We start from the raw sequence: 16,993 nt of genomic DNA on the forward strand, positions 1-16,993 counted from the left end.
TACTTCAGGAGTAGATAATTATATCATCGATGAAGACGATGACGAACTGATCCAAGTAAGGACGGCACACCCTATTCATTAGGTCGATGGATACTTCTGGTGCGTTGGTTAATCCGAACAGCATCACTATAAATTCGTAGTGTCCATAATCGGTTCGGAAGGCTGTCTTGGGATAACCTCTTCTAGTACGCGTAATTGGTGATATCCGGATCGTAGATCTATCTTCGAGAAGTAGTTTGCTCCTTGAAATTGATCAAATAGGTCGTCAATGCGGGGTAGAGGGTAACGATTTTTGACAGTAAGTTTGTTCAGTTCCCTGTAGTCAATGCACATACGGAACGATCCATCTTGCTTCTTTACAAACAAGACCAGTGCTCCCCAAGGTGAGAAGCTTGGTATAATAAATCCTTTTTGGTGGAGTTCGTTAAGCTGACTGGAAAGTGCTTGCATCTCTGCTGGTGTCAGACGATAAGGCGATTTTGCTACTGGGGTAGCCCCTGGAACTAAGTCGATTCTAAACTCGACTTGACGTTGCGGTGGTAATCCCGGTAGTTCTTCTGGAAAGATATCAGGAAAGTTGCATAGTTCTGGAATGCTCTTAATGTCCTTTACTTCCTGACTCGTATCGACGATGTGTGCAAGAAATGCATGATAATCCTTCCGCAAACACTTTCGAGCTTGGATGCACGAAATGATGTGAAGGTTTGTACTTGATTTGTCGCCATAAATCACTAACATTTCGTCGTTAGGGAGATTAAGACGAACTGATTTTTCAAAGCACATGATGTCGGTGCGAAGAAGACTTAACCAATCCATGCCGACTATGACGTCGAAACTTTTAATTTGGACCGGCATGAGGTCGATTGGGAAAGAATGACCGTCTAAAGTTAATGTACAACCCATGTATATGCAGTTAGTGTTTTCTGTTTTTCCATTTGCCATTTCTATAGTGAGTGATTTTTCTAACATGGTAGGTTTATGTTTAAGTAAGTGAATAAAGTTTTGACTCACGAAGCTTCTCTCTGCTCCACTATCAAACAGTATGCATGCATATGAATTATCGAGAAGAAACATACCAGCAACTACTGTAGGACCAGCTACGGCTTCTTCATGGCCTATAGCCAACACTCATCCCACCTCGACGGTATTCACTGCCTTTGGGCAGTTTCTTTTGTAGTGGACCACCTCGCCACAACCGTAGCACGCTTGTCCTACATCAGCGTTGGGAACTTGAGTGATCGGCTTTACGGGGGCCTTGCAGAAACGGAAAGTGTGCCCCTTTCTGTTGCAGTTGGAGCACTGCATTTCCCAACAAGGTCCATGGTGGTGGTAAGTGCATTTGGTGCACTTTGGAAGGTTACCCACGTAAGGCTTTGTTGGGTAGAGATTTGTAGGAACGGTAGTAGGTACAGTAGCAGCATTCACTGTAACTAGTTGTTGTTTCTTCGAGGATTATTGGGAAGACCCACCCTTCCCTTTATTCCATCCTCTCTTCTTGTTATTGTTGCTGTTGTTTCCCTTTTGTGGTTCTGGGGCAGAAATCGTCGAGTTCTGATGACTTCCGTGATCAATAAGAGATTGTGCCAGCTCTTTGGCACTTTCAAAAGTGTCAGGTTTTGAAGCTAACACGCTCGACTGAATTTGGGGCGACAATACCCAGATGTATCTCTCTATTTTCTTGCTCTCATGAGCAATCATATCTGGGCAAAGGATTTCCAGATCGCAGAATCTGTTGGTATACGTTGCTATGTCGGTACCAATCATTTCAAGAGTCCAGAGTTCGTGCTCGAGTTTTTGAATCTCTCCTCGTAGATAGTACTCTCTCATCATCATGATTTTTAAGCTCTCCCAGCTTATTGAATTTGCCACTATTAGAGTAAGTACCTTAACGTGGCCATTCCACCAAGTTAAATCCCTATCGGTAAGAGTGTAGGTTGCAAACTTGACTTTGTTGTGCTTGGGACAGGAGCAGATTTCAAAGACTGATTCTGTCCTTTCGATCCACTGCCTCAAAATCATCACACCACCAGTTCCATTAAACATCCAGGGGTTTGGCGTTCGTAAAGTCCTTATAGGTGCATTCTCGGGGTTGCCCATGACTCTCACCATGGTTGGAAGGAAGTGTGCCAGTTCTCGAGCCATTAGTAACAGGGGTATTGATCTGTGACATGGCAGCCGCTACAGCTGTGGTGACTGCTGCTTGGAACATGGCAGCATCAAATTGAGGAGGTGGAGGCGGTGGTGGTAGAGGTGCTTCCCCACCGTTGTTTCGTCTCGGGTTTCTACGTGGAGGCATCCTTCAACTATAGGATGAAAAGATAAAGATAAGAATTCCATAGCATAGAAAATGAATGTGTCTCATGAACTAAATCGTTATAGTTCAACAACAGATGATAGTATGAGTCTTAAAGATAGAAGAATGGAAGTTATTCGTAAGACCGAATATATGAAACAAGCATATGGTTTCTCCATAATATTTTAAGCATTGAACGAAATACTCAATGTAGTAGTAATAGCATGCCAATTATATTAATATAATAGTTGATACAACGATCATGAAAATTTGACCCCTATAAGGGTCTCCGGTTACAAAGTTAAAGAAAATAAAACTTTTAGCCGAGGTCCTAATTTATAACAAAATTTGGGATTTTGGCAAGCACTACTTGCGTCGTAGGTTGCGCTTGGAGCTTCACTCCGCATCTGATTGCTTTGATTCCATAAGACGACTATCGAAGGTGGCTTGTTGTTCCCTTAATTCGAAGAGGGATGCAATCATTTGCGCTTGGAATGCTTCGGTTTGGAGTTGGGCATTGTCCTGAGCTCTGTCCAGCCTACGGATGTTGGAAGTGTGAACCTGTACTTCCACGTTGACTTCCCGAATCCGGCTAGCTTGGACTCCGGATTGGTAGGACTGGTTGGCTAGCTTGCCCACCATGACTAGGAGTGCTCGATCGGCTGAACCTCCGCCGCGGACATCGTAGAAGTCTCGACACATGTCGTAGGGAGGGCGTAGACTTTGTTGTTGGCTCCAATGGTGGAGGTGACTTCCCCGACAGGAGTCGGTCCTTGAAAGTTTCTCACGAAGACGGGAGGTTGTGCGGGTGGTAGGTTGATTACTTCCGGCTCTGATTCGGTACCGAAGTCATCCTTTTCATCCAATTCTATGGGTTCTTCGTCCTCCTCGTGATCCTCTTCGATCCATTCCCCGTTGCCTTGGTTAGGATAGTAGGGGTCGCCGGGGTGGTGAAATCTAGCCATTTGACTGTACGAGAATAGGGTTATAAGAATCGAATAATGTTTGGAACATGTAAGACTAAACATGTATGTTAAGCTATTTTATGTAATAAATACTCCTATAGTATTTAAATTCGTGTGTTTGATTCTTGTGGTGTTTTGGTAAGTTTTGACTTGTTGCTCACTACGAGTATTCCTCGATATACATTGGTCTGATCTCGGACAAATATAGTTGATCATGCTGTATTTGTCCCAAATCTGATTACATATATCGAGTCTGAATCGTAGTGTCCAACTTGTCTAAATACTTCTCGTATAGTTATAATCATGAAAATAAGTTGTTGTATGCATGTATTTGTACTTAAATGAACTAAAAATTTAAGTTAAACGAAACGCGGATATGGCGTAAAAAAAATGTTTTGTCAGAGACTATTAGTCCCTTAAGCATTTATTGTTTGTATATCTTATGTGGTTCGATATACTTAGTTCACTATAAACATTGCTCTGATACCAATCTGTCACACCCCCAAACCAGAACGGAGGAAACGTTCGGGGGCGGATGACTTCATGTGGTAACGTAACAATTGAATACATAGTAAAGAAAGCAATACAACCATCATATATATAATTGAAAGTCTACATTGTTAAAAGGTACATGTTCAAAGCCAATTACAATATGATGCCAAAATATGAATTTAAACTGGCGCCGCAGCGTCCCTTCTTCAATAGCTGTGTGTTACCTGTAATTACTGAATCCCTGGGACATACAAGTAGTTTTGAAAGAGTAGATCAGCATTTAAGTTGGTGAGTTTCATAAGTATTAAATGACAACGTTTGTATGAAATGAAATGTTTTGTTTTTGTTTGTTTGTTCCTAGAAAATCTCATATTTTCTACTAGCATAAATGTAGTCTTCTATCAAGACCAATGTTTGTTTCTAGAAAATGTATGTACGTATAAAATTGCCAATACGTCTGAAAAACCCCGTAAATCAAAGTTTTTTAATACCCCATGTGAGTTTTATAACCATGCTATTGACTAGAAATCCCTATACACAACGTTCTTCAGGCGTGGAATGTTCTGACGTTTGTCACCCCAAATGGTGTACTGTAGCTAACAGATAGGGTGCGGGGTTGCCAAGCCCGTATAGATCTATACACAAACACCATGCTCCCCCTCCAAGGGATTTTGGTATATAATACAGGACTTGAAATGTGTACTCGAACATACGTGAAGTTAATGTCTCACAAAACTTAGTATAAAAATAGATTTACGTGTAAAAATGTTCTTTTGTTCTTGTATGTGAAAGTAACTTCTTGAAATAGTGTTTCTAGTATGTAAAAGTTTGTGATGTTCTCGTAAAACTATACCTATTATAGTTTTCTAAAAGTGTGTCTCGTTTGTATAGTAATCCCTAGTGAAATGCTCACTTGTTATGAAAAGTATAATTTTTATAGTGCCTAAGATGGACACATATACATACAGTATAAACAAAGTGTTTGATTGATACATATATAACAACATTTTTATTTCAAAAGATATGATGTTATCGTGATATATTTTACATATGAAAGTTTCCCTATAATAGTTATAAATCACATATGATTCTGTTGATAAAAAGTGTATAATGAAACTTTATATAACACACGATAATAATCATGTGTTTTACTTGTATTTCCCCCCTTAAAAGCATATAAAAGCATTTATAAAACATTTAAAAGTGTGGATTATAAGGGTATGAACTCACTTGAAAGATCGGAAAAGGCGAGATGAAAACCGAGCAGAATTTCGACTCGAGAAAGCGGATTTTCTCGGGCTTCTCGGGAATCTCGGGAGCACAAACGACCTTTGGGACTTGAGCAAGGAAACCGGGGCTTTGGGATAGTACGTGCACGGAAAACGAGGCAAAAAACGCAAGAAAGATGAGAGGAGTTGGCCCTTTTCTTCGGAACCCTCACATCCCTTTTATAGGGGGTGGGAACCGCCTCGGTACGCTGGGCGTATGCGTGCGTCATGTGTGACCGCTTCCTCGACTGCCTCGGACCTTCGGATGGGACGGGGCATAGTCTCGCATAGGGGCGACGTGGACGATCTGAGGCCTAGTCTGCGAGTACGTTGGGCGTACGAGCGTACGCTGGGCGTAACTCGGATCGACCTGGTGAGTCCTCCTTCGGATAATACCAAGACTAAATAATAAAATTTATATTTTATTTATTTAATAAACTTCAAAAATTCATATCTTCTTCATACAAACTCCGTTTTCGACGTTCTTTATATCTACGCGTAGGTGAGACTACGCTCTACAACTTTCGTTTAGATTCCTTCGGCAAATTTTGAAATTATTTTTATTATTTATTTTTAAAAGGTCGCGGTAAGAAAATTTCGTTAGAAATTCATAACTTCATTATCTGACGTCTGTTTTTGCCAGACTTTTTACCGTTGCAAAACCATTGTCTAGATCTTCGATTCTCATTTGGGTCATTCCGGCCAAAAGTCGCTCGATCTCCGTTTCGAGTTTTTAGCTGTCTGTCGTTAAGCCGAACTTGGAAAAATCATAACTTCTTTATACGAAGTTAGATTTGGGTGTTCTTTTTACGTACAATCACGGTTTAATGTCATCTAACATAGTAGGTAATTAATTTGAGATTTTTGGAGATTTTATTTTCGAAGTTAATTTCATTATATCAAATGTGGTTACAATACTTGACTTTTTAGCTTATTACATAGAGTTGAAATATCGGGTTGGCACACAATGGAACCCTGGTCCTGGATAAATTTTCAATAAACCTTCGGTAAAACTCTACTAGGCCAATGAAACTTAGAATCTCATATGGAGACCTCGGAACCTCCAATTGCATCACGGCCTCGAACGTGGCCGGATCGACCAATATACCCTTCTGATTGACAAGATGCCCTAATAATTACACCTCGCGTAACCAAAACTCGCATTTGGAGAATTTAGCGTAAGCCCTCTTCATCCTCAAAGTCTTCAGAACGTGTCGCAAGTGATCCTCATGTTGCTCCTTGGTCTTAGAATAGACAAAGATATCATTGTGACAACCAAAAAAAATTTCATCGTTATAACCCGTTTCCGTTAATAGAATATTATATTTTATTAAGATTCCGTTAATATTGGGGTGGACAAATCAATAAATGTTTTATTTTATTTTATGTTATTAATGTCGTAATGAAATAAATAAAAACACGTGAATTACCCTCTCGTTTAGTTGGAAAAAGTTTTTAATTTCGACCATTTAATCGGGTAAAATTTTAAACTTCGTTTAACATAAGTATCGGGTAGATGTACACCGGGTCACAAAACTCGAACCCTATATAAGGGTGAGTAGACATCATTTGGAACTTTTTACCACTCTAGTCACCCTCTCTCTCTACTTTCTCTCTCTAGAAGTTGGGTTTGTTAAATAATCACCTCATTCAAGCTCCAAAATCGTAAGTAATACTCCCTAACTTGTTGTTTAGCTTTACATTCATGCAAACCTGGGATTTAATCACTCAAAAACCTTATAAACTCGAGTTTACGGTTTGGGAATACCTCCCAAAACCGTAAACACCCTTTAGGGGGTTTTTGAAGCCCAAAATCCCTCCAAAACTCTTCTAATACTCATCCTTGACTTAAAAAACATACATGCATGAAGTTAGAAGCCAAAAATCGGACCTTTAGGAGGGTAAACATGAGTTTACGGTCCATGAATATTCATGAACCGTAAACACATAAACCTTAAACACCATAAATGGTGTTTTGGTGCCCCTAACTCCTTCCTTAGCATGATTTTTGGGCTAGAAACTTGTATAATCGAGCCTAGGACCACAAAACACGAATTGATGGTTGTGCTAAAGGGTTTATGGCCATAAACCCTAGTGTTTACGACCGTAAACTCCCAAGGAGTGGTCCAAAGACCGCAAACTCCAAGGGAGTGCCCCATTTGAACCCTAAACGCCCCTCAAGCCTTGGATTTGACCCTAGAACCCTTCCTAGTGACACAAGAAACCTCAAGGCACACAAATATACTCCTCCCATGAGTTTATGGCTGTAAAATCATGGGGGAATAGGTCCCTCAACCGTAAACTCACCTAAGGTGAGTATTGGAGGAGTAAACTCCATAATGAGGCCTTACACTAATTCCTTGCAACTCAATAGCTTGCTAGCATGTAAAACAAAGTGTTTTCATGCATTAAGGTGCAATTACTTACTTATTTAGAGATTAGATAACTAATTAGACACCATTATGTCTCCCTACATGTTTCATAGGATCTGTGTGAGTGTTCATATTCTCATTTGGCATCCAGCATTCTACCCGGCAACTTCATTCACTAAACTTACTGCAGGTGAGTTCATACCCCTTAATGAATCTTTCAAATGTTTTTACATGTTTTAGGGGGGATACAAGTTAAATGCAACAAGTGTTAGTATCAATTCATATGTGATTTATAACCTGCAACTAAATTGGATTTTCTATACTTTTAGCTATTTATCAATAAAACTGTTTTAAATAATTATCAAACGCATTTTCAAGGTTAGATTGTTGTTAAACTATTTTCAAACTGTGTTTAAACTACTTTTCTATCAAACTATATATATACTAAATATTTATATAAGTAAGACTTGAAGGACTTAGGACCGATAGCTCGCCTTATTTCCTGTTCTTGTTTGATTATGGTCTTAGGGTATATTGTTATCCGTCCGACTGTCGTTGATTTCTTAGTTATATATCATATATATTTGTGTTAGATATGAAAGTCTTCATCGTATTCAATACCTTTGTAAATCAAAGGCATGCAATCCCACACTCTATTTAACTATAATAGGTACTGTTAAGACTACTGCTCGTTACCTCTATTACTACTACCATACTCACTAAAATTGCTACTATTACAAGTTAATGCACGATAAAGAGAACAATCTATGTACTATATGAAAAGTTACTATACTATAACACAAGAGAATACACTAATCCAGAGTATAACACACTATCCTCTATACGGCACCCCACTGCGCAAATACCATGTAACCAGAGCTTCCCGGAAGGAAAGCAACACTACATGTATAGATCTCTACAGGGCGGACGCTATTACATCCCGACTGTTAGCTACAGTCCGAGCCGCCTAGGCCCAGGGGTGGCACTACATCACTACACTATGTTGGACCGGGAAGGTCATCGGACCCTCTATTATCATTCAGTTTGGTTACATGAGAGATCACATCCATATCTAAATTAACATACTAAGACTTAAAGTCTAAACTAACTCCCCGAAGTAAATAAATACATTATTAATTGAAGTTTGCAACACTACTACAGCCAACTGGAAATACTTTTCCTCATATACGTTACTTGAAGGAAATTCATTACCTTATTTTTATAACTGAAAGTTTCAATGGAAATACTTTTACACACACGAAGGATTTAACTTACAAATGCTCAATTTTGGAAAATATGGGATTTTCTAGGGATTTCTTCTACTCTCAAACAGTAATTACATCTTTTACATTACATGATTGTAAACACTTTTATATAAACAACGACTCTAAATTCTTATGAACTCACCAGCTTTATGCTGATACTCGTTTTCAAAATAACTTGTATCCTCAGGTCAAAGATAGACAGGTACTGGTGCAGCTTTTGAGAAGATGGAGCGTATACAAGATTCATCTTTTATTTTTGTTTATACTTTTGGTGTCTATTAACTGCGCATAACACGTTTGTAATTATCATCACTATATTAATGAAATGGTTGTTGTCGCTTGTTTTACTATTATGCAATTGTTATGATATTGTACTTGACGTCCTCCACCCCAGAACGTATTCCGCCGTCGGTTTTGGGGTGTGACATATTGGTATCAGAGCATTGTTTATAATGAATCACGTATATCAACCCATAAAACATATACGAACTATAAACACTTCGGGACTAAAACACTCTGACCAAGAATATATACTTCTAAATACTAAAATATTTAATTAAGTGTGTGTATATATATATATATATATATATATATATATATATATATATATATACACATTCAACGCTACAAAGGGGTCAGTATCATACTAGAACAGAACAAAAGTATTAAGATTGTTGAACAACACAATTAAGCTTAGAGACATATAGTCACATTTGGGGGGATGTAGCCTGATCAACTACATTTTTCCAGGAGTGACTAGCATGTGCCTAAGAGTGATTGTGGTGTTGCGACAAGTCTAAAAACTTACCAACACTACCACAAGAACATTAGAACAAGAATACTATAGGAGTATTCTGCATTCTACTAACTACATATGTGATAACTAAAAGGATCGTTACTAGTAGGGCAATAGTTGCTAAGTGGATACAACACAGTTACATATGACTAGGGCGCTATAGACTTAGAATTTGTGACCTTTGCTTCATTTCCTGTTCTTGTTTGATTGAGGATCTGGAGTTAGGGTCGCTTATTCGAAGCACTATCTTGCTTCGGTTACATGTAATTGGTATGCACTATGCAAGTATTGGGTCGACTAATAACGACCATCTTATAAGTATCCTAGATTAGTACGTCTATTAACCTTTCTCTCCCCATTCTCGCATAGATAGAACGGATGGCTTCCACCATCCCGGCGATCCGTACTACCCAAACCAAGGCAATGGGGGATGGCTCGATGAGGAGTCAGAAGATGACCACCCGATCCCTTTGGATGATCACCATGCAGAAGGCTTTTCGGATAGCTCCAGCTCTGATCCAGAAGTTAACAACCTACCCCCTGTAGCTCCAAACCCTAAACCCCGTCCGGCATTTCAAGGCCCCATCCCCATGTTGGCAATAACCTTGAACCGATTGAACGATGAGCAGGGTCAGCCTTTACCCTTCAATGGAGACCGAAGCTACTACAACATAAGCGAAGGAGGATCAGCGGACCGAGTATTGCCCATCATGGTCCGAAGGATTGCCAGGAACGTCGAGCAAGGTCAAGCAGCTATTGGCCGAGTTGTGGAAGTGGATGCCAACTCTAATCTCAACACTGTTCGCATCCGCCGCCTGGAAGAAGCTATGGATAGGACGAGGAGGACCAATGAGACTCTACAGCAACATCTAGCTACATCCCGAGCCGAAGTTAGGGAACTCTGAGCACGTCAAATGGCTCATGAATGACATCTTCAGGAAGTTGTGTGCCAACTAGCTGACCTGAGGGTTCGCCCAATGGGTACCCGTCGCTAGTAGAAGATGTCAAAACATCTCACTCTTTTTTTTAAGGACTAGCCTTTTCTTTTCTATGCTCAGTATAGAGCACTTGTCTGTAAACATTCCTAACTTAGAAAGTACTCTAATTAGGCCTCTAGACTGCCAACATTTTTCCTTATGGCTTGATGTAAGACCTACTGTTAGGTCACTTTTCCCGAACTCATATTACATCATTAACACCAGTAAAATTGGCAGTTAACTACTCTGTTGTCATGACTCTCTCTGATTATCAGGCTATGCTAATTTAGTCCATGAAACACTCTTATCATACTTGCAATAGACTCTTACTATTGTCATCATCTATAAACTTTCAGTAAAAGATGCTGTCATAGCCTAAAACCAAGAACGGCGGAAACGTTCCGGGGTGGAGGACGTCATGTGAAGTATCATAACAGTGTAAAGTAGTAAACAAGCAACAACATCATCCATTGCATTAAAAGTAAAGTTTTAATACATGTGTGTTCTTTCATTGTAATAAGACACCAAAATATGTAATCTAAATAAAAGACGAGTCTTGTTTGTGCTCCGTCTTCTCAAAACCTGACCATCATACCTCTCTACCGGTGACCTGAGAATACAAGTTATTTTGAAAGCGAGTATCAGCTTAAAGCTGGTGAATTCATAAGTGTTTAAGTGTCATTGCCTTGTTTTGGAAAGTTGTTATGAATGCCATGTAAATCTTTTAATGAAACAGTTGATATAAGTATGAAAACCCTAGAAAATCCCATATTTCCTACTAGTATGAAATGTAGTCTTCTACCAAGACCCAAATGTTTGGCTATAAAAATGATAGTTTTTCCTTCCTTTTGACTATTACTAACAGTATGTAGTCTAACTCATCATTTATGTGAATGTATCACAAAATAAAGTAATAGGAAAAATATAATCATGTAAGTGTTATCCTTTTGTATTAGGATTAACACGACATCGTGACTAGCGAAATGTATAACCTTTGAACATCCGTAGATTGTTCAATTTTCCTCTGTAGCTGCAGCAGGTTTAAGGAATGGTTAGTCCCGTAAAGGTACTCCTAATATAAGTATTAACCGTAGGCATCCGTAGATGGTCATTTACCTCTGTAGCGAATAGTAGGCTGAAGGAATGGTTAGTCCCGTAAAGGTACCCCTAATATAAGTAATAACCGTAGGCATCCGTAGATGTTCATCTACCACTGTTGCTAACAGGTGGGTTCCGGAATGGTTAGTCCCGTCTAGACATCCCGTTGAACTGGGATAGCCAGGACAATTTACACATAATGTACTAGTAAATCATCCTAGTGAATCTAGGTACAAGTATCCATGTAAGTGTGTACAAATAAATCTATATATGTTAATGTATTCATGTAAGCGTATCGACGTAGACGTATTCATGTAACATGTAATGTATAGTATAGACTCATGAATGAACTAACTCTGGTGTAATTCCTTGTAATAGGAATAATGTTTTGTATCTCCTAACTATCCCTATAATAGTTAACTGGAAGGTAATTGATTGTCCAAGCAGGTTTATACACCCTTGCTACACAAGAGTGTGGGAAACTAAATGAAGGATGAAAAGTATAACATCAATACATATATAAGAACATAAGTGTATAGATATAGTTTTGTTCAAGAAGGTAAAAATGGTTTGGTAAGACATCTAAGAGTTTTGAACAATAATTAACAATGACTTGATGTCATTTTAATAAACATTTCAAACGTAATACTTTTGCTAACATGGTATTTTTAAGATAGAAAACCATTTCATACATCACATTTTGAAGCATGTGAAATCAGTTGAATGAAAACACAGTTATAAATACCTATGATTGATTTAATAACATGTTGTTTTCTACTTGTATTCCCCCCCCCCCCCCATTAAAGCATTTAAAATCATTTAAAACATTGATTAAGGGGTATGAACTCACCTGAAGATGGTGGTTTGGATGAACTGAACGGCGTAGGATTGTTAGGTGTCAAGTGAGGACTTGTACACGCACTATGACCCTAATAAACATATAATCACACATATATGCATCCAATTAGTCGTAAACTACTAATTGAAAATGTTAAGACATCCTAGAACATGATAAACACTTTATATAAGTGTTATAAGCCCTAAGGATAGCATCTAAGTTGTTGTAGGTCAAGGCTAGGGGTTTTAGGGTTCGAAAGGACCCCATTCTTGAGTTTACTCTCCAAGAACCAACACACAAAGAGTTTACGGTCGTAAACTCTTGAGTTTACGGCCGTACGCTCCTAAGCTTAGGGTTATTTTGTGTTTTGAAGTTCTACATGTTCCCTAGAAGCATTTCTACTTAATGGCTTCGTCTTTGGAAGAGTTTAGGGCATTATATAACTCCTTTTAGGAGTTCACGGCCCTTGGACCAAACCCCATGGAGATTACGGCCGTAATCTCCCTTGGAAGGGTGTTTTTGGTGATTTCAAGTCCCTAATTTAACTAGGAACTAAACTAGGCTAGTGTACAAGGCTTTAGGAGAGTTTGAAGTACCTTTAGGCCCTATTGTTTGGAGTTCACGGCCACAATGAGTTTACTACCGTAAACTCATGGCCATTTATGTTTATGAGGGTCCTAAAGGTCATAAGGAAGCATACTAAATTCAAGTCTAAGCCTTAGGAAGTGTTTGTGGCATCAAAACACCTCCATCTTGAGTTTACGGCCCATGGACCACTTTGACAAGTGTTTGCAGCCGTAAACATCTATGGGTGTTGGTATTTTTGAGTCCTAAGCACATCAAGGTAAAGTGCTAGGCTATTCTCTTGGCTTAAGGAAGGCATTTAGGGCATTTTGGCACCATAAAATGGAGTTCACGGCCCAAGAACATCCTTGGCCGTGAACTCACTTCTAGCCCTTGATTCTTAATGTTTTTGAGGTCTAAACAAGTCATGGGTAGTCTCTAGGTTTAGTTCCAAGGTTTGGAGGGACATTGGGCACACTTTGGCCCTAATTTTTAGTGTTCATGGTCCAAGAAGATGTTGGGCCGTGAACACCATTTCCTTGGTGTTTTGATATGATTTTGATGTTATTATGCACATAAGAAGCTCTATAATACAAATAGATGGAAGTACTTACGTTTTGGAACGAAAGTCCGAAGATCCTTGAGAGAGAATTTGGCTTTTCTCTAGTTGGAAATGTAACTAATGAATAAATATGGCTCAGAATCCTATATATACTCCTGGGATTTTTGGCAGAAAATATTTTATTCACGCAATGAACTCTAATATCATAGAGTTTTGGAATAACAGAGTTTCACAAAACCCTAGTGCATCCACTCTCCTGATATCTCCTTAAGTGTAAACTTTAAATACTCAAACTTATACTAAAAGTCTGGAAATTTACTGCAACTGTTCTAATCTTCTACTAACTTGATATGGTTTGTACAGAATGGAAATTTCGGGTTGTCACAGATGCCTCCTCACAAGCGCCCGAACAGAGGCAGACCTACGAATCAAACCCCACCCCCTCCACCTCCTCCTCCGCAATTCGATCCAGTGCTGTTTCAAACAGCTGTGACCGCAGCTGTGACGGCAGCCATGGCCCAAATGAATTCTGGCGATGCTAGTGGAGCCGGAATGGGCACCAACTCCAAACATAGTGAAATTTCCTCACGTACACATGGGTGTACTTATAAAGATTTCATGAACTGTAAACCAACATTTTTCAATGGGACCGGAGGAATCCTTGCTCTGTCCCAATGGATCGAAAGAGCCGAAGCCATTTTCGAAATGTGCTCATGCCCCGAAGAAAGCAAAATCAAGTTCGCTGCTGCCACCTTCACTGAAAGGGCCCTGACATTGTGGAATGGCCATGTCAATTCACTCTCTTTAGTAACAGCCAATGCCATGGACTGGGACACACTAAAGGACCTACTGAGAAGGGAGTACTACCCTAGAGGTGAGGTTCGGAAGCTTGAGGAGGAACTCTGGAACCTCAAGATGAAGGGAACAAATATAGTGGCTTATACGGCCAGGTTCTGCGACCTAGTAGCTATGTGCCCTAATATGATCCCTTCTGCGAGCAATAAAATCGAACGATACATCTGGGGTTTAGTGCCCCCGTATCAAGGAAACGTTCTATCTTCACATCCAGTAACCTTTGACAGCACCAAGGAGTTGGCCCACAGGTTGATTGATCATGAAACTCCTTCCACCCCCATCAACAGCAACAACAACTACCACTGCACCGCCCAATACATCCGAAAACAAGAGGAAGCGGTGGGACAAAAAGAGGGACAAGAAAGCTCAATCCTCTTCCAAAAACCAACATATAGTGGCTGTTCATGCTGCCACCACTCCTGCTACCCCAGTGCCAGCAAAAACCTATGTTGGAAACCTACCCAAGTGTCCCAAGTGCCCCTTCCATCACAACGGCCCCTTCCGTGAATTGCACTGCACCAACTGCGGCCGGAAGGGCGATACCGTCCGGTTTTGCAGATCCCAACCCAAACCCATTTCTCAGGTCTCCGGCTCGAGAGTGAGTCAGGCCTGCTATGGCTGCGGTGAAGTTGTCCATTTCAAGAAAAATTGTCCGAAGGCCAGGAATGCAGGGGGAACAGGAAGACTACTCGCTATTGGCCACAATGAAGCAGTAGCGGACCCCACAGTAGTCACAGGTACGTTCCTTCTCAACAACTCTTATGCTTGTGTCTTATTCGATAGTGGTGTAAAAAGAAGCTTCATAAACCAAAACTTTAAACACTTACTTACGCAATCCCCACAACCACTAAAAGAAACATTCGTCGTAGAAATGGCTAACGGAAAGACAGAAAGCTCTAACGAAATTTACATAGGTTGTACCCTCACGTTAGATGATCATTCATTCCCAATCGACCTCATACTAGTTTCGATCAAGAGCATCGATGTCATTGTTGGCATCGACTGGTTGAGTCTCCATCGCGTTGATATCCTATGTATCGACAAAGCCATCCACCTAAATCTACCCAATAGCGAAACCTTGTTAATCTACGGAGACAAACCCAGTACGAGCCTTCGTATCATCTCAAGTATTCAAGCCCAGAAATACTTACGTAAGGAATATCGCGCGTTCCTTGCACACGTCGTTGACACGAGCCAGAAAACGAAAGATCTAAAAGACTTCCCCGTCGTATGCAATTTCCCTGACGTCTTTCCAGAGGAGCTCCCAGGTATACCTCCCAAACGTCAGGTTGAGTTCAGAATCGACCTAATTCCAGGGGCTACCCCCGTAGCTAAATCGCCTTATCGTTTAGCGCCTGCAGAGATGCAAGAACTGTCCGGTCAACTTAACGAGCTGCTCAGCAAGGGCTTTATAAGACAGAGCTTCTCACCCTGGGGAGCTTCGGTCTTGTTCGTCAAGAAGAAGGACGGATCGTTCCGTATGTGCATCGATTATAGGGAGCTCAACAAACTCACGGTCAAAAATCGCTACCCTCTTCCCCGTATAGATGACCTATTTGACCAACTGCAAGGGGCGAGTTATTGTTCCAAGATTGATCTTAGGTCCGGGTATCACCAGTTATGAGTGCTTGAGGAGGATGTTCCAAAAACAGCCTTCCGAACTTGTTACGGACACTACGAGTTCGTAGTGATTCCCTTCGGACTGACTAATGCACCCGCAGTATTCATGGACTTGATGAATAGGGTGTGTCGTCCTTACTTAGATCAGTTTGTCATCGTGTTTATTGATGACATACTTGTTTACTCTCGAAGCAAGGAAGAGCATAGCGATCACCTACGGTAACTCCTAGAAACCCTACGGTCAGAAAAGTTGTATGCGAAGTTCTCTAAGTGCGAGTTTTGGATCCGAAGGGTGGAATTCTTAAGACACGTGGTTAGTGAGGAAGGAATCCACGTGGGCCCATCCAAGATTAAAGCTATCGAGAACTTGTCAGCACCGAGGACGCCTATAGAAATTCGTCAATTTCTAGGCCTCGCTGGTTACTACCAGATTCATTCAGAACTTCTCTCGGATTGCGAAACCTCTCACCACATTGACTCAGAAAGGCATGACATTTGACTGGGAAGAGAAACAGGAGAAGGCAATCCAAACCCTGAAACGAGCCCTATGCACCGCACCGGTATTATCCCTTCCCAAAGGGACAGAAGATTTCGTGGTATACTGCGATGCATCGAACCAGGGGATCGGTTGTGTCTTGATGCAACGAGGTAAGGTCATCGCCTATGCCTTGAGGCAGCTAAAGACACATGAGGTTAACTACACCACACACGACCTCGAGTTAGGAGTGGTGGTATTTTCTCTAAAGATCTGGAGACATTACCTGTATGGTACAAAGAGCACAATATACACTGACCACAAAAGTCTCCAACACATACTGAACTAGAAGGAGCTCAATATGAGACAATGACGGTGGGTTGAGCTACTCAATGATTACGACTGCGAGATTCGTTATCACCCGGGAAAAGCCAATGTAGTAGCAGACGCCCTAAGTAGAAAAAAGTAATATGGTCGAAGAGTCAAGTTGTTAACGATGACTATCCATTTGCATCTATCCTTATAGATTAAGGAGGCTCAACTCGAAGCTTTG

This window comes from Lactuca serriola, chromosome 7, assembly GCF_051521515.1.
Source record: "Lactuca serriola cultivar US96UC23 chromosome 7, Lser_US96UC23_V15, whole genome shotgun sequence".
NCBI lineage: Eukaryota > Viridiplantae > Streptophyta > Magnoliopsida > Asterales > Asteraceae > Lactuca > Lactuca serriola.